Source organism: Orycteropus afer, unplaced genomic scaffold, assembly GCF_000298275.1.
Source record: "Orycteropus afer afer isolate SDZICR_OR568_19922 unplaced genomic scaffold, OryAfe1.0 scaffold00015, whole genome shotgun sequence".
NCBI lineage: Eukaryota > Metazoa > Chordata > Mammalia > Tubulidentata > Orycteropodidae > Orycteropus > Orycteropus afer.
In genome coordinates, this window is record NW_006921602.1 from 22,006,031 (window position 1) to 22,025,299 (window position 19,269).

General features: G+C 36.6%; 1 protein-coding gene across 1 annotated transcript in view; it reads right to left on the reverse strand.

Moving 5' to 3' along the window:
• The window catches only part of TCF12 (transcription factor 12), a 490,015-nt gene that overhangs the window by 202,738 nt on the left and 268,008 nt on the right, over positions 1-19,269 (reverse strand). The window lies entirely within an intron of this gene.

Here is a 19,269-nt window from a genome sequence, read left to right on the forward strand (position 1 = left end):
TATCATTACGGAAGTAGATTGCCCCATCTTCCTTCCGAGGAGTGGCTGGTGGGTTTGAACTTCCAGCCTTCTGGTTAGCAGTTCAGTGCCTTAGGCACTATGCTACCCGAGGTATCAATACTTCATTTCTTCTACAAGCTGAGTAGTATTCAATCAGTATTATTTTAAAATTCCTATGTTATAGTGCCTAAGGTATTTGACTACTAACCAGAAGGATGGCAGTTCAAACCCACCAAACCACTCCTGGAGAAGGAAGACTAGGCATTCTGCTTCCGTAGAAATACTGCCTTGGAAACCCAAGGAGGGGTGTTGCTATGAGTTAAATCGACTCCACGGCAGTGAGTTTGATTTTTTCGTATAGTTTCCATAAATGAATCACCTTTGAATCTTGTTCTCTTGGTTGTTTCGCCTCTTGACAATATCCCCACCCCCCCTTATTTTTGTACATGTCTCATAATATTTGAATTAATCCAAGACATCATATATAGAACCGTACAGACTCAGGTAAACAGTATTCAGGGTGATAAATGAGTGTGTCTCTTCATGTATTGGGCTTTTAATGTGGGAGATTAGGTCAATCTAATCAAGTGTTTAACTGGCTATGGCATTTGTTGCTATTGCCCTGGTGGCACAATGGTTAAGCACTTGGCTGCTAACCAAAAAGCCTGCAGTTTGAACCTATTAGCTGCTCCAATGGAGAAAGATGTGGCAATATGTTCTGTAAAAACTATAGCTTTGGAAATCCTATGCATGCACTTCTACTATGTCTTATAGGGTTGCTATGAGTAAGAACTGACTTGATGGCAATTGTTTTTTTTGTTATGGTTACTTTCAGTGGACCAGACATTTCAACTCCCTCTAGTGATCAGCTGCTGCTGCATAGGTAGGTGGGGTACTGAAAACTTTCCTCAGTGCTAGCACTCCATCCTTAGCATTCAATGGATCTTGTAAACCTATACCACAAGGGTGGTCTTTCTTTATGCTCTTGCCCCTCCCCCAGCAGCAGATTGCTGTTGCTTAGCACTCCTTGTTAGGCCTGTGATGAGGATGGTTCTCTGTTGTTCTGATTCAGCCTAACAACATGTAGGTCTTGTGCTTGGGCCTCAGGAATTGAGCTTTTTTAGCTTTCCTGTTGTTCCTGCTTTCTTTCCTGTGGAAGCCAAACTCTGAAGTTAATTTTGTGCTGGAGATTTTGCCCCTCCCTGAGAGACAGTACCAATACTTGGTACAGGTATAGGATGACAGGTCCAAGACAAGTTTCCTACCCTTCCCAGCCACAATTTGTTTTAGCCTGTGCCCTGTGCACAGGAAGCTTTGTTACCTCTGCTCTAGCACTTTAAGGCTTTTGCTTCCTAGAACAAAAGGGTTGTTAAAGTGCTCAGGCTTTTGTACCTTTCTGATATTGACTGTTGATCAGTTCTAATCTTTCTTTTGTGCACCCAGTAGAGCCTTGAGGGAAAAAGCTTGAAAGTAAATGTGAAATCCCTTTTTGAAATGTCATTTTCTTAGATGTTCCCAGCTACTACTGACTATTATAGACTATATATGGCTTTCTTCAGCCCCTTAAAATTTTAGCTGAGTCCTCTTACCTGCCAATATATAACCTTGAATATATCCCACTGAATTTAGAGACCATTTAATGAACAGATTTGATGCATTGAACACCAATGACTGAAACCTAGAGGAATTTTGGATGACATCAAGAACATCATTCATGAAGAAAGGAAAAGGTCATTAAAAAGACAGGAAAGGAAGAAAAGATCAAAATGGATGTCACAAGAAACTCTGAAACTTGCTCTTGAATGGAGAGTTGTTGTTGTTGTTGTTATGTGCCGTCGAGTCGACCCCGACTCATAACGACCCCTCCTTGGGTTTCCGAGGCAGTATCACTACGGAAGTAGGATTGCCCAACCTTCCTTCCAAGGAGTGGCTGGTGGGTTTGAACCGCCAGCCTTCTGGTTAGCAGGCAAGTGTCTTAGCCACTATGCTACCAGAGCTAAAGTAAATGGAATAAATGACAAGATAAAAGAGCTGAACTGAAGATTTCAAAGCACAGCTTGAGAAGACAAAGACAATTATTACAATGAAATGTGCTAAGATCTGGAGTAACAAAACCAAAAGCGAAGAACATGCTCAGCATTTCTTAAGCTGAATAAACTGAAGAAAAAATTAAAGCCTCAAGTCGCAATATTGAAAGATTCTATGGGCAAAATACTGAATGATGTAGGAAACATCAAAAGAAGGTGGAAGGAATATACAGAGTCACTGTACCAAAAAGAATTGCTCAATGTTCATGCATTTCAGGAGGTGGCAGATGATAAAGAACCAATGGTACTGACGGGCAAGTGGAAGCTGCACTGAAGGTGTTTGCGAAAACCAAGGCTCCAGGAATTGATGGACTACCTAGTGAGATGTTTCAACCAACGGATGCTGCACTGGAGGCACTTACTCATCTTTGCCAAGAAATATGGAAGACAGCTGTCTGGCTGACTGAGTGGAAGAGAACTTTATTTGTGCCCTTTGCACAGAAAGGTGATCAAAGAGAATGTGGAAATTACTGAACAGTATCATTAATATCACATAAAAGTAAAATCTTGCTGAAGATAATTAAAACATGGTTGCAGCAGTATATTGAGAGGGAACTTTCAGAAATGCAAGCTGGGTTCAGAAGAGGACCTAGAATGAGGGATATCATTGCTGATGTCAGATGATCTTGGCTGAAAGCAAAGAATACCAGAAAGATGTTTACTTGTTTTACTGACTATGAAAAAGCATTCCATTGTATGGATCATAACAAATTATGAATAACATTGAGAAGAATGGAAATTGCAGAACATTTAATTGTGCTCAGAAGGAACCTATACATAGATCTGGAGGCTGTTGTTGGAACAGAGCAAGAGGATGCTACATGGTTTAAAATCATGAAGGGAGAGTGTCAGGGTTGTATCCTTGTCACCATACTTATTCAATCTGTATAGCAAGCAAATAGTCCGAGAAGCTGGACTATATGAAGAAGAATGAGGCAGGCATTGGAATTGGAGGAAGACACATTAATAACCTGTGAAATGCAGACGACACATATTTTTCAGCAAGTAAACTGAAAGTGAAGAGGACCTGAAGCAGTTACTGATGAAGATTAAAGACTACAGTCTGTAGTATAGATTACATCTCAACATAAAGAAAATGAAAATCCTCAAAAATGGACCAATAAGCAGCATTATGATAAATGGAGAAAAGATTGAAGTTGTCAAAAATTTCATATTACTTGGTTCCACAATCAACACCAATGGAAACAGCAGTCAAGAAATCAGACAACATATTGTGCTGTGCAAATCTGCTGCAAAGACCTCTTTAAAGTGGTGAAGAGCAAGGATGTCTCTTTGAAGACTAGGGTGTGCCTAACCCAACCCATGGTGTTTTCAATCACCTCATATGCATGTGAAAGCTGGACAATGAGTAAGAAAGACCAAAGAAGAATTAATGCTTTTGAGTTGGCGTGTTGGCGAAGAATAAAGTATCATGGACTGCCAGAAGAACTAATAAATCTGTCCTGGTAGAAGTGCAGCTGGAATGCTCATTGGAAGCGAGAATGGCCAGACTTCATCTCACCTACTCTGGTCATGTTGCCAGAAGGGACCATTCCCTGGAGAAGGATATCATGCTTGGTAAAGTGGAGGGTCAGTGAAAAAGGGTAAAGTCCTCAGTGAGACAGACTGACACAGTGGCTGCAACAATGGGCTCAGGTATAGCAAGGACTATGAGGTTGGCGCAGGGGGGTAGTATTTTGTTCTGTTGTACAAAGGGTAACTATGATTAGGAGTCAAATCCAAGGCACCTAACAACAATAACCTCTTACCTGATATGTTCTAAGTAGTATGATGCCTCTTCCTCCCATGCTCTGCCACAGGTAAGACAGTTCATGTGTCACATCTATCCTTGGAATTCAGATTACTTAGTTGACTTGCAAGCTCAGCTATCTTAATAGATTCCAAAAAGCTTTATTTCTGTATTTTAGCATGCTTTTACTTTTTCTTACTGTTACAGTGGAAGTAGTAGTATTTGCAGCTGGTGGTGTAGTGCCTACGGCATGTGACTGCTAACCAGAAGGCTGCTGGTTCAAATCCACCAGCCATTCTTTGGAAGGAAAGTTGGGCAATCTACTTCCATAGTGACACTGCCTTGGAAAACCAAAGAGGGGTCGCTATGAGTCGGATACGACTCTATGGCAGTGGGTTTGGGTTTTTTTTTTTTTGGTTGGCACAGATCAGTACTCAGCCAAAGAGTCAAACAGACCCCTCTGCAGATCTCTGGAGCTCTCTCTCTCTCCTTTCTGCTTTGCAAATTCTAGCCACCTTAGAGCTCTGGTGACATAGTGCCTAAGGCATTTGACTGCTGACCAGAAGGCTGGCAGTGCAAACCTACCAGCCACTCCTCAGAAGGAAGATTGGGCAATCTACTTCCGTAGTGATACTGCCTTGGAAACCCAAGGAGGGGTCACTATGAGTTGGATCTGACTCCATGGCAGTAAGGTGTTTTTTTTTTTTTTTTGTAGTTTCTCTAAATTCTTATCTTTGTCTTCTCATCTCAGTGAGAATCCTGAGCTGTTTGATTTCCTCCTCCCTTTGCTATGGCCTGGAATTTTCCTCCAGGCAATAAGCTGGGGAAATCTTGGGATTCACCTTGTTTTCCTTCTCTCATAGTCAGCCTATTGGTTCAAAATCTGAAATCTAATGATTTAATTAGGACTACTATGAAGATTCTTGAAATTTTTACACCCCTTTAAAATCCCTCCCCACTCCTCCTCACTCTCTCAAAATGAGCTTTCTGCATTTTTCTCTAGCAAATCAATTTTTATAGATCAGGAAGCCAGAACACAGTAAAAGTTGGCTCCTGTAAATAATCAGACATTCTGATAGAAAAACTGCTCAGAGGAATGTTAAGGTAGAAGATAACCACAAAAAACAGATTCTAAATTTATGGCATTGTCTTTACATTTCACAATATACTAAATTAAATTCATCCTGCTCAGAAGGTTTTTACTATAATAGATATTCAATTTGACAAAGTCTCAGAAAAATATAAAATCTGTGTTAAACTACTTTTATTTTTATGACATTGTAAAGAAGTTCCTTTATTTCTAACATCAGATGTTTTATTTCTAAAATACTCTGAATTCCACGAAGTCTGCTGACATATTTGAATTTGGAACAAAGTAATCTATGAATATGATCTCCTGTACTAACACTACACAAAGTTATTTCTAAAAGGTTAAAAAACTGGCAAATTTCCAGTTCTTTCTCATCATCTCAGTTATGGAATACAATGTCCAGTTCTTAGTTCCTCTATTTTTTTTTTGGCATGTTGACTAGTTCTCTAAATTCAATCACTTATATCTCGCAGATCTTCAATTCTCGGTCCTATTATATGTGACATATATGTCCAGATTTATACTATATATTATCTACCACTAAAAACAGCATGAAAATTGTTAAACTCTATATATTCCTTTAGAGGTTACTGTTTCTTAATTTGGAGCATCTACCTCTATGTAACTGAAATCATACATATTTGTACTTAATTTTGACACTTTTTTCCTGATTTGCTTTTTACCTACATTAGACTATATTCAGTAACAAAACCCAGTTATTTCATTAAAATTTTTTTAAAGATATTAAATAACTACAGTGAAATTTCTACTTTAATTTTTAATTTTAAAACAATTCTCTTATTTCTTTGAGCGATTTCCACAACCTGGCAACCTAAACAATATTTAGAACTGTGCTCCTAGACCTGTCTCATGGATAAAACTGGCCATATTTCAGTTAATCATATGCTTGCTTCTAAGTCCATTTGAACACTGTTATAATGCTTTCCAATTTTTTTAAATGAATTTATCTTCTGTCATTTTCCATGTTCACTTCCATTGAAAGCTGAGGGCTTGCTAGCCCTCTGCATAAAATATTATTCTGTAGTGCATTTAGGTCTCTGCTCAAATGTTACTTTCTCAGAGAAGCCTTCTTTGATTATCCTATATAAAATAAAATAGGCCTTTTCTATCATCTTTTAGGAAGTCAGATAAATTTGCTATTTCCCTGGAAAAGGACATATAAATTGGCTAATAACTTTTGGTAAAAATCAACATAACTCACAATTTCCCCCTTTTCTTAATGATTTATATTGTCACTTTATCTAGATTTTATAATCATTTCCCATATTTCTATTTTGCTATATAGCATTTCTTCTATCAAAGCCAAACTTCTTCGTGTTTCTCTTTCCTGTGGCTGACTTTTTTTTCATTCACAAGTTTATAAAGGCTGCATAAAAATTTAGTTATATCTTTCTGTTATTTTTTAATCTTATTTTTTTATACTCTTTTCCTCTAGAAAAAAATCATTTCACCTTGGGTTTTGGTTAACAGTTTCTTTATTTGGGGTAAAGCTGTTGTTTCAAGTATAAAATGTTTAAAAATATTGTAACCATTAGTTTATGGCAGGTAAGTAGCATGAATAAAAAATTATTTAAGGATCAGAAGCAATTGCTTAATAGGATACAGGCTTAGTGTTTCTAATAGATACTTCAAGATCAAAAATGAAGTTTAAAGACGGCTCTTAAAGGGTTGGATAACTATCATATAGATGTTAAATACCATCTTCACTAGAATTCAACTTTCTAGCAGCAAATAATAACCTCAATAACTGAATATATAGTTATATTGTTAGTATTGAGAATAGAAGAAGTGATCCAGAGATGATTGAATTTATTCTACTTTTACTTCCTCAACTTTTGGATTATATTCAGTATGTATCTATTTTAGGAACTGCTTTGGAAGGCCCTTATGTTTTATGCAAGGAACTGCTATTTTCCCAGATGAATAGAATATCCATTCTCTGGCTCCAAGTTTCCATGACAATAAAAACAAAACATTCATCAGCACCAACTTGGTATTTGATGGCAAATGCAGCTGCAGCTTATAACAGTTCAATCTTTATCCCAACTCTATTCTGCAGAACAGAGGAACTGTATTTCTCCAAAGCAATGAAATTGTTTTTACCATGATTTCCCTCCTACCACAGACCTAAACACTAACAACTAAATGTATTACACCATCTCCAATCCTCAAATAATTCACTCCTCCCAAACTCATGCCAAATACAATAAAACTTCCTGAATTCTGCTAACAACACGTTTAATTTGTGAATTCAGAACGCTTAGCTGATTTAAATATCAGAGGAACATACAGCGTTTAAGCTTGCAAGATAACTATAGAAAAGACAGAATTTGGGGAAAGACATCCATGGTAAACAAAAAGCTGTTAAATTCAATTGGATTATGGTAAGACAGTGCCCCCTTGTGTCTTGGTATTTCTACCTTGACTAAGTCCACTATTAATTTCCTTTTAGTTCTATGATATGAATTTGAATAATTTTTATATCACAGAAATAAAGAGGACTAGATAACTAACAGTCCCCCTAATTAACACAAAATCCTTATGTATTACAATCTAAATGTATTGGCTATTCAATATCACTGATTTTAACATGAATACTCAGTATCACAAGGAAATGTAATGAATAGAATATGACCAGCAGTTACTTTAACATTCCATATTTAGTTTACTATTAGTAAACCAGGAGCTCTGGTGGCACAGTGCCTAAGGCATCTGATTGCTAACCAGAAGGCCAGTGGTTCAAATCCACCAGTTATTCCTTGTAAGGAAGACTGGGCAATCTACTTCCATACCGCCTCCTCGGAAACCCAAGGAGGAGTTGCTATGAGTTGGAGTTTTTTTTTTTTTTAAAGTAAACTGGAAGTGACAACTTGTACTGACTGGTAAGAGAGTTTGACAAAGTTTAAAGAACGAAAGGAAAACCTTGCCACCATAAGTATATTTTCTTTCTTTTTTTTTTTTTGAGGGGGGGCTTGGTTCTCCTCTGTTACTACTATACACTAGTACTGGTTGCCCTCCTTATCATTTGGGACAACTAATGAGTTTCAAGTTTTACTCAGATGGAAAATAGTTTGCACTAAATGCAGGAAATAAATACAAAATTTTAAAGGGGCTTTGTCAAGAGAATACATACAGGCAATTCCTTAAAGTACAAATACTCTTAGATATGTACCATATAGGAAAACATACACCCATGTTTTCAAGGTTACTCATAATATTCAGATCAGAGGCACTGGCATTAAGTTTGTGAATATAAGATTCTCTGAACAAGATCCTCAGATGATTCTTAGGAGCATTAAAGTTGGAGAAACCTTGCTGTAAAAGCTCCTACTACCAACTATTATGCAGTAGGAGCGGAGTAGAGCAGGAGAGATTGATTTACTACATGGGCATGGAAGACAACTTTTAGAGACTAAGTGGATGCAAGGGAGAAATATAATCAGCAACTGCTTTGGGAAGGGAACGCTGAGTATATAACCCAATCTAGGTCAGCCTATCTTTTTTCCTGGTGATCTACTGCTGAAAATCAGACAACAAAAATCCTATGGATCACAATGAGACAAGGCCAGCTCTATGGCCACTAACAACAATAATTCAGCCTGCTTACCTAAATAACTCCTACTCCAACTCTTTTTTCCTATTGTATGAAATCATTAAAATAATTAAATCATTTAAATAATCAAAATGTAGCTAATTAGACTTTAATCTAAGTGATCAAGAGACTTGTCAAAATGCAAGTAACTGTGAGACTTACAAATTCATCACTCATTATCAATATTGTTGTTGTTGTTGTTATGTGCCGTCGAGTCGCCCCCGACTTAGACAATACTATTTCACATATTCCAAACTATATTGACTATATATGATCTCATTTGACACTCACCATGGCCTTGTTAAGCAAATATTATTATTACCATTTTTATTAACAAGGCAACAAAAATCTCTGAGGTTAACTAAATTAACCAAGGTCACACAACTGGTGAAGGTTGAGCAGACTGCTAAGATCCGGGTACTAATTCCAACTCCTAGGTTCTCTGCACTGTAACAAGCTATCACTCTATAATGTAAACAAGTTTAATTAGGTGGTTTTTTCTTATAGTATATTAACCACTGTCAGCTATATTGAGAAACTGGGAAACAACTGGGGAAAAATAAAGAGGTAACACTCTGGGCAGAGAGCACTTTGTGGGAGAACCTTATAGTGGAAGATGAAAGCAGCATGATGATACTCAAAATAAAGGGCAATGGAAGGAGAGGGTTGCAGGCAAGAAGGTAGAAAGACTCCAGAGATAAACTGCACCTAAAAAATTGATGTATATTTATCCTTGACCCTGTACTACAACAATTCTCTTTGTGGATGCAAGTTTAGGTACATTTCGTGTCACTTTTAGACCAGTTGGAAAACCTATTCCTATTTCTTCAAAAAGATGCACAAGTTCCATATGATTTGCAGACTAGCTTTTGGAACACACGACTTGCATTCAACATTCATGTGTTGATAAAGAACTGTATCATCTTTGTTGTTGTTATGTGCCATTGACTCATAGCGACCCCTGCTTGGGTTTCCGAGGCAGTATCACTATGGAAGTAGATTGCCCAACCTTCCTTCCGAGGAGTGGCTGGTGGGTTTGAACCCCCAGCCTTCTGGTTAGCAGTCAAGTGCCGTGGGCACTACGCTACCAGAGCTCCTACTTTAGCCAATTAGAAATAACACAGAAAATACCTAGAGCATACCTAATTACCCAGTAAAAGGGACAAATGTCCAAAATGGAAAGAGTGAGAGATTTAGAGTCAAATTTTGGTTCTAATTCTTGTTTCAACACTTAGTATTGACATATTGGAGCAAGTTTTTAATCTCTCTGAATTTGTAGTTATTCAATCTCTTTCAATTTGTTTTCACATTTTTAAATGGTAAGAAGTAAAGAGGGTGAAGGTTGAGCAGTATAATATAAAAAGTATATAGTACAAAAGATGTTCTTATTTTGTTTTGGCTCATCCATATTTTGACTTTTTTTTACATGAACTGTATTTGATATAAGAAAAAATTATTTTTAAAATGCACAAATGTTCTTTATAGATATGCCATTATCTTCTAATCTTCTAAAATCATACATATATTTAGTATTATATGTGCATGAAGAAGTTAGGTCATTTATACTCAATCATCATTACAAAGCAGTCATCATAAACACAAATAATACATGATTCACAACTGACTTGATACAATGGGTTTGGTTTTTGGCAAACATATAAGGTCTGAGCTCTTGGTAACTTATGTAGTTAGGAACGCTACTTGTTTATAAAATAAACATTCATATTAAACCAGTAATGTAGCATCATAAATTATTTTCAAGAAACTTCAGAAATATCAACTATTCTGATCCAGAATTTGAGCCTGTTTGTACTAAATAACAGGTATTTCTTGCTGTCACTTCCATTTTAAGATTGAACAAATTCCAAAACATTACCCTCAGGATATGCCTTACATTCATCATTTTCTTTCCATCTCCAACTACAACCACCTCAGGTCAGGTTCCTTTGGATGCATGCCTACGTAGTGATCTCCCAACTGATACTCTTGCCTCTGATTTCTTTATTTTCATATATCTATGTATTGGTGATTCCAAAAGCACTTTCATCATTATACTGCACTGCTCAAATGATATACCCCTATACCTGGAATATAAAATCTCAAATTTTTTATCCTCACATTTCAAGTTTTCCACATTCAAGTCCCAATCTCTTTTTTGCTATTGTTTTAATTTCAAAAGAAAAAATTCCTAAGCTTATGTGGCAGTTAAGGTTGTGTGTCAACTTAGCTGGGCCTGATTTTGAGTGGCTAGGCAGCTGGATGTAGTTATTCCCCATGATAAGACTGGTGATCCACTCCACGGTGGAATCTACTGTGAGCAGCTGTGTAGCTGCCTTAGAGATGTAGTCTGCTTCCAGTATATAAGCAGCAGCTTTGAGGAAAGGCTCTAGCTTTTTGGTACATCTGGGTCCTGTATTTGTCTGAGTCTTCATCTCAGTGGCCTGCCATGTCATCTGCCGATCTTGGGACTGTTTACTAGTGGCCTGCTGTGTTACTTGATAATTTTGGGACTGTGCCATTTTACTTGTTGACCTTGGGTTTGTCAGCCTCAGCAGCCAGCAGCTGTCTGAATTAAGAGAAGCCTCCAGCTTCAGTGGACCAGGAGCAAAAGGCAGAGCTGAAGCCCAAGTCTGAGGGGCTTTCACCCAGACCCTAGAGCTGGCACTTTGAACTTGGACTTCTAACCTCCTAAACTGTTAGAGAATAACCCGTTTGTTCAAGCCATCCATTGTCCTACATCTGTTATAGCAGCAGTACAAAAAACTGCTTACAAAAAAACTTGCCATTACTGTAAAAAGAAACCCCCTGAACCACTTAAGAATAAATTGCTAACATGATACTCTACCACCACTGAACATGTTGGTGTACATGTCCTAATGTGTATTGTGTAAATAATCACAATATAACCATGAAAATCAGAATATTTACATTATATGTATATTACATAATATACATCGTATATTATGCCCATCTAATCTTCAGATCACATTGAGAGTTTCACCAAATGTCTCAATAATGCACTTTATATAAAAAGATGCAGTTCAGAATCATACATTGCCTTCAGTCATCTTTTCTTGGCTTTCATATCCCTGATTGATACTTTTGAAGATTAAGGTCACAAAGTCTCTCAATTTGCTTTTGTCTGTTGGTTCCTCATGATTAGGTCATGCATGTTTGGCAAGAATATCACAGTAGTGTTGCTGTGTTCTTAATGTGTCCTATCAGGTGGCTGATTAATTTTAATTATTCTATTATTGATGATAATCACTTTGATCCTTAGTGATGCCTGCCAAGGCTTTTCCACTGAGAAGTTATTCTTTCCCATCATTATTAAAAAGTACTTTGTGGAGAGGTACTTTGAGATTTGGTAAAATTTCTTTTCTTCACGAAACTTTTATTTATTCGCTTATTTATATAAGCATCCACTCACGGTTTTCTATTTAATTCAATGGGCTGTATTTTCATTTTGTTGTTCGAACTTGTCCAAGACTTGTTTAATGGGAACCCCTGTAAGCTGGCTTCTGGGTCCTTTGGACAAGCCTGCATCATTCTTTGAGCACTTCCTTACTTTCTGGTACAAGATATTCTAGGCTCATCTTGCACTCCCCCGGGCCAGCCCTAGGATCAGTCATTTCCCCAAGGAGCCCTAGTTACCTTTAATGGACAACAGTATTCAGATACCAAGGTCAAGACACTATAAATGGCTACTGGTACAAGAGTTCTGCTATTCCATGGCCTACTTAGTGGACACGGCTGAGGGACTATATGTATACACAACATACATTTACATCTATGTGTGCTTCTACTGTAAACTTGAGTTCGTATCAGTACCTCCCATTTCCATCCAGAACTTCAGGATTCACATTGTTTTCTTCCTTTCCATCTCTGTAACTTCCCCTCTCTAACAGTGAGAAACCTGACTACTTTTATACTTAATATATTTCCTTATTTGATCAATTCCCCTGTATATAACCAGTTTCTAGTTGCTGCTGCTGCTGCATCCTCCACCTTTCTGTGTGGAGGCCCTTCCTGAACACAGCTCTCATCTTTCCTCTTGCTGTTGCTGTGACCACTACCTTTCAGAGAGGTTGCTATATAAGACTTAGTAGGGCCATGCCTGTATTCTCCCTCCTTCCAACTCTGAAACACCCAAACTATTCCTCTGATTTGTACTATTCCCTTTATGATTTTCAAGTTTGAAATATTCTTCAACCAAGGTTTCCTAAATTTTTCCAATCTTTCCCCAATCTATCAGTCTTACTATTCCCAGCTAACTCCCACTGAATCACCTTGCAAATTAAGGAAGACATTCCTAGGTTTATGGATTGCTAGTATACAAAACAAAAAAACCAAACACACTGCTCTCAATCTGATCTGACTCACAGCGACCTCTCTTCGGGTTTCTGAGGCAGTATCACTACAGAAGTAGATTGCCCAACTTTCCTTCCGGGAATGCTAGTATAGGAATACAGAATTTTAAGGTCCATATAGTTTAAGAAAAAAAAAAGGAAGGAAGAAGAAAAGCCGTTCTTTCCTGAATTGTGAATATTTCAGATATTTCTAATAAAATAATTATTAAATAAATGAAGGGTCTCTAAGAAAAAGGAGTGTGAAATGATGAGCCAATGCCTACTTTTGCCACATTAATTGGCAGGTATTGTTTTTATATCTGGAAACATGCAGCAACATCTGGGTTCACAGTAAGAAAATTGCAAGCAATCTAAAATTGTTCACAGACAGTGACCAAGACAGTTAAAACACTTGAAACTAGGTGACTTAATTAATAGTCACCTAGTTTTAATAGAGAAGAAAAGGTAACAGTTTAATATGAAGGGCTGCCATAGTTCTGTGTGATCCCAAGAACATATTCAGGACTAAAACAGAAAATTTCTAAGGATGCAGATTTTTTTCTAGCACTCCATAAAGATGATACTTCTAACAGAGATATCTAAAGATTATATAACTATCCAGGAAGAGAATAACTATGAATAATTACAGATGTTCAAAGTACTGGCTGGACAATCCCTTGATGAAGAAGTAAAGGCAGGAAAAAAGAGTAAAAAGTAGAGTACTGGACTTGGAGTCAGAAGTCACATTATACTGGTTAAAAAAAAAAAGGTTGTGAAATCAGACAGACCTGGGTTTGCCATATAAATTGTCAGATCCTGTGCAAATTATCTAAGCCTCAGTTTCCTCATGTGTAAAATTGAAATAATAACTGTGTCTATCTCATACAATAGTGTAAATTTAATGTGCTAATAATACACACAAAAGGCTGAGCCTAGTGTTTGCCACATAATAAATGCTACTTATTATACAGCACTTTGTAATCAACAAGCTCTAAATGATGGTGGGCTTTCTCATTAACTCCATGAATTAAAGGACCTTATCAATCTTGCCCCCCCCCCCAGCATACACAGTACCTGGCATTTAGCATAGGATCTACAAATATTTGTTAAAAGGAGATTAAACTACTGATGGGCTGTTGGATTACAAACCTTTTAAGGTCTCTTCCAATCATGATCATTTATGACTCAGCCACAGTGACCACTGGTATTAATAATCATAACCCCTGACAGCCTTATCTCTGGTCCATTGAGAGTGATCAAACAAGTCTCTGAATACCTTTTCATGAGCCTACTGTTTACCTACAACCTAGCTGATGAGACAGGAAATGTAACATTAGAGTGTGAGCTCCCTGAAGGCAGGGAAAGAAGACTTCTACTGTACTTCAAATGTTAACACTGATTATGATTAAATGATGGGATTATGAATGAGTACTATTTACTTTCTCCTTTTCTGGCTTAGATTTCCAAATATTCAACAGTGAGCATTTTCATGGAACTTAAACAATATTATAGATATAGATATATAAGCTTTTTTGCTATTACTTCTTGAGTGTGTAATAGCAAAGGCTTGAATATTCCTAGCCCCTAAGTATTAGGCTAAATATACTTTCCTTATGAATGTAGGCCATAGCTATAAACAACCATATACAAGATGTTACCATAAGAGGTATTTGGTGACTGTAAATAAAGATGAGAACTATGTATACATGGAACTTGACAGGTGGTAAAGCTATGATGGCAGCACCAAAGTCCTATGTAATGAGCAATACTCCTAAATTTTCCAGGGACAAGCACAAAGATTAATTAAAGTATGCTTAATCCAGAGAATTTATCTTCTGCCTTGGATGATAAGAATCATTGCTAAGATCATTACATTTTTTGAGAGGACAGAGAAAGACAGTTGAAATCTAGTTACAATTATTAAGATTTTCACAACATCCATAACACAGGATGTTAAACTTTTGCTACCGAAACTTGGTTTAAAATGGGCTATTGATGAAGATCATCTTTTTTTTTGAGGTACACGAGTAAGAAATGTGAAAGAAAGAAGTAAAGGGAGAAAGAACATCAGCACAAGAAAAAAGGTGGTGGGGTGGTTAGAGAGGGAAGGAGACTAAAGGAGTGAGAGACAGACCAATTGAGACAGAGACTGACTGAGGGGGATTAATTTTCATGTGTTTCAGACAGCTAGCAGCATTCCCAAGGCCCCTTTGGAAACAGGAATTTTTATAAAGCTTAAATTTGGACTCAAATTTTCCTCTGAAATAGGTAACCAGCTACTGGTTAATATAATCATAAATTCACTTATTTAAAACTTACTAAATTTCAGAAATATTAGCTATAATAATTAAAAACTTGTTTTTTCTCTATTAACCCCAGTAAATATGGTTAGACCTCTCATAATCCCACTTCCTACTGCTTACTCCCCTATCTCAATCATCTCCAAATAAATTCCTTTGAGACCGTCATTTCTAAAATAAACAGCTGTCTTTTTCCTAGAAGGAGCTACTCATAAGTGACATTTATGAATAAGCCCACAAAACTTTACAATTTTGGGGTGGTCAGAATATGAAATAACCAGTATACCAGTTGTTGGGTACATGACAACCCCTTGTGTGTCAGAGCAGAACTGTATTCACAGGGTTTACAATGAATGGTTTTTCTTAAGTAGACCAGTAGGCCTTTCTTCTCAGGCATTTCAAAGTTGACTAGGATGCCAACATTTCAGTTAGAAGTCAAGTATGTTAACCGAGTGTGTTAACCATTTGTACCACACAGGAACTCCTAGATATGAAATGAAACTAATTCACTGCTGTCATGGAGTCATTTTGACTCACAGGAACCCTAGAGGACAGGGTGGAATTGCCCCATAGGGTTTCCAAGGCTGTAATCTTTACGGAAGCAGACTGTCACATCTTTCTCCCATGGAGCTGCTGGGTTGGTTCGAACCACTGACCTTTCGGTTACCAATTGAGTGCTTAACTACTGTGCCACCAGGGCTCCTTGGATATGATACAAAAAAACCAAAACCAAAACCAACTGGCGTTGAGTCAATTCTGACTCATATGATAGAGATGTGTTTATTCTTGTTCTGACGTCTATGGTTGCTGCTGCAGTTGCCTAAACTTCTGGAGGCAGCAGAATCATCAAGTGATCCCTAGTGCATCAAATTTCCCAAAGGTTTTGGGATTCCAGGAATGGGTAATAAATAGAGTGTAAGAGAAATGGGTCCTAAGATCAGGTCAATCATAAGCTCAGGGAAAGACTTTTCCAAAATATGATTTAAACACAGGACCAGTTTAAACCACAGCCAAATGGCATTAAAGGAAAAAGTATGAAAAACAGAAATCCTCAGGTAATGCTAGTGCATCATTTTAGACATCAGCATCAAAGCCAAATCTTATGAAATGTTTAGTCATCCAGTGATGTTAACAAGTAAAAGGAATAGGAGAAAATTAGGAGTCTTTCTCCTCTGTCACTGTTCTCTTTGATAGAGTGCTACCAAGGACAGCAATGACTTAGGATAGGCTGCTAAAAGAGAAGAAAACCCAAATGCAGTTCATAGTAATATTCTTTAAATGAAATCTTCTCTTTGATGAACACTTAATGACGTAGAGAAAAAGCACAGTACTTCAGAACTGTAACCTCTGCCAACATAGTAACAAAACCAAAAATTTAGTAAAATCATTACATACTGCAATTTAAACAAATCTAGATAGTAGATGCAGAGCTACTATATTATAGAAAGTGACATCATCACCACTGAACACAAATGGTCAAAATGTGGAAGTTCTACAATTGTTGCTGTATTCTCAGTTAAAAATATTTCTACAAATATTTTTAGAAATAGTATACAGATATACTTGCTTTTATAACTGTGATTCCCTTTACTGGACTTTGTAGACACTGCATTTTTTACAGAATGAAAGTTTGTGGCAACCCCACATTGAGAAATCTGTGAGCACTATTCTTCCAACACTATGTCTCTATGTCACATTTTGGTAATTCTCACAATATTTCAAATTTTTTCATAAAGCTATTGCATACTTAACAGACCACAGTACAGTGTAAAGTTAACTTTTCTATGTCCTGGGAAACCAAAAAATCTGTTTCTTGCAACATTCGCTTTATTGCGACATTTTCTTTACTGCAATGGGCTGGAACTGAAGTCATAATATCTCCAAAATATGCCTGTATTCAGGTACAATTTAGATTAGCAAATTTTAAAATCTTTTCTGTGAATATCAGATGATTTTCTCAACATGATATAGTAAAAGCTTTCAAACCTGAGTGACAAATTTTTACCAAGGTGAAGAAGTAACTTTATTTCATTGCTAACCCATGTATCTTTTATAAATTACAATTATTTCTAGCATTAGAAAAATGTGTTTTATTTATAAGCACAGCCTAGGTCTTAAATTATTCAAAATAATGTCTACTATAAAATGAAGTTGCGGAGCTTAAAATCTAAAATAAATTAGATGTCTCTGAAAATTTTACTTTCTCTTTAAGGGAAATTTCATATATTTCTTCTCTATATGTGTGTGAAATAATACACTAGAACCCGACATTTCTTTTAATATACTTTGGAACACAGAAATGAAAATGTGCCTACTGATACATCAAAAGCTGTGACTTAATTATGCCATGAGGATATTATTGTTTTCTGTTTGAATCCTCAATCTATGGTCTATAAATAGATCACTAGGGCTTCATAAGAGGCATAAAGAGAAAATGTCTTTCAGAGGAAAAAAAATATTGCATGGTTTTCCACATGGCCTCCTAGACTAGCTTCCCTCCCACTTCACTAGTGTTTTCTAAGAGAGCAAAGATGGTTTGAAATTTCCCAGTTTGACTTCAATTTTATGTTCCAGGTACCTGAAGTAAAGTTTTAAGACATCATCAACCTGTGAGGTAGAGTTTACAGGCACAAGAAATAGATTTCTTTACTCACTGTGCTCAAGAAAAGCACAGCATCTAATAACAGTACCAAGGGGATTCTAGCTCAATAGTATTTGTCGTTGTTTGCCGTCGAGTTGGTCCCGACTCATAGCGACCCCTCCTTGGGTTTCTGAGGCAGTATCACTACGAAAGTAGGATTGCCCAACCTTCCTTCTGAGGAGTGGCTGGTGGGTAGTATAGATCAGTGATTTCATTTAGACAAAAACTATAGAAGGCTACATGATTTAATGGATAATGTCAGTTCTAGATTTCTACTAAACACAGTGGGGGAAAAATACCTGAATGATTTCAGAAGACATTGAAAATAGTCAAGCAAGCCAGTTTCTAAGCATAAGACTGTTTCATGAAAAAAACAAAAAAATCAGATTTTTTTTTCCTTCTAACTGAGCTAAAACAGATGCCAGTCCTAACAATGCATTAAACATTGTATAGGTATCTAACCTTTGCTTATACTGATCATTTTGCCAAAGTGGCTTTTAGTTTTCCTACTCTCACCAGACAAATCTGAGTAAATCTCACATGGATACATATAAAACCAAGAAGCAGGCAGTGAGAGATGTTGTTTTATTACTTTTTTTTAACAAAACAGCAAACCCTATCTTCTACTCTATGCAATATAGTTCAATTAGAATGGTATGTACATTTTTCAAAAAGGTTTTCTATCTTAAATCTTACAAATCCAATTCACCTCAGGGAGGGTTACTATTTAAGCATTACTAAAATAATTTCAGAAATGACACTGCTTGCTCTTTCATGTCTATGAACCTGAAACACTGAGATATAATAAGGTTGATATAGACAATTTTCTAATCTTAAGAAATGAAAATACATTTTAGGCATTGCTCTAAAGACAACAAACAATATAATCTTATGTAAACCATGACTTTAAAGTAATGTGATACATACACAAATAGTCTCTTTCATAGCATTTTACAAAAAGATTACACAGAATCTGTGTTTTTCTTCTTTTGAATAATCTTCCCTTCTTTGTTTACTTCTTTATATTTTGCTTCTTTTTTAAAAATGTTCTTTTTCCAATTACAGGGAGGAAATAAAAAGAAATGCAACTCTTTTATGTAAAGTAAATCCATCTGGATGTTTGCTGCATCCCTTATTATAAACCTGTGATCCCCAACCAGAATGAGTTATAGTAAAGCTGCAGGCAAAATTGTCTCCATATACCACAATCCATTATCCCTGTCAAGTTAATGTTCCATGTTGAGCCATATGGCACGGGTACACATTCAACAAAGGAAATTCCTTAAACTTGTTATAATCAGCACTTGCAGTCATCCAAAAAACTGACATAAACAGTTTATTGTGTTTAGTGCATTTCAGTTAATATCCATGACAAAAACAGGAAATAGTACAGGAAAAGGAGGAGGAATGTGGAGGAGCAGAGCTATTTAAAAAATAAA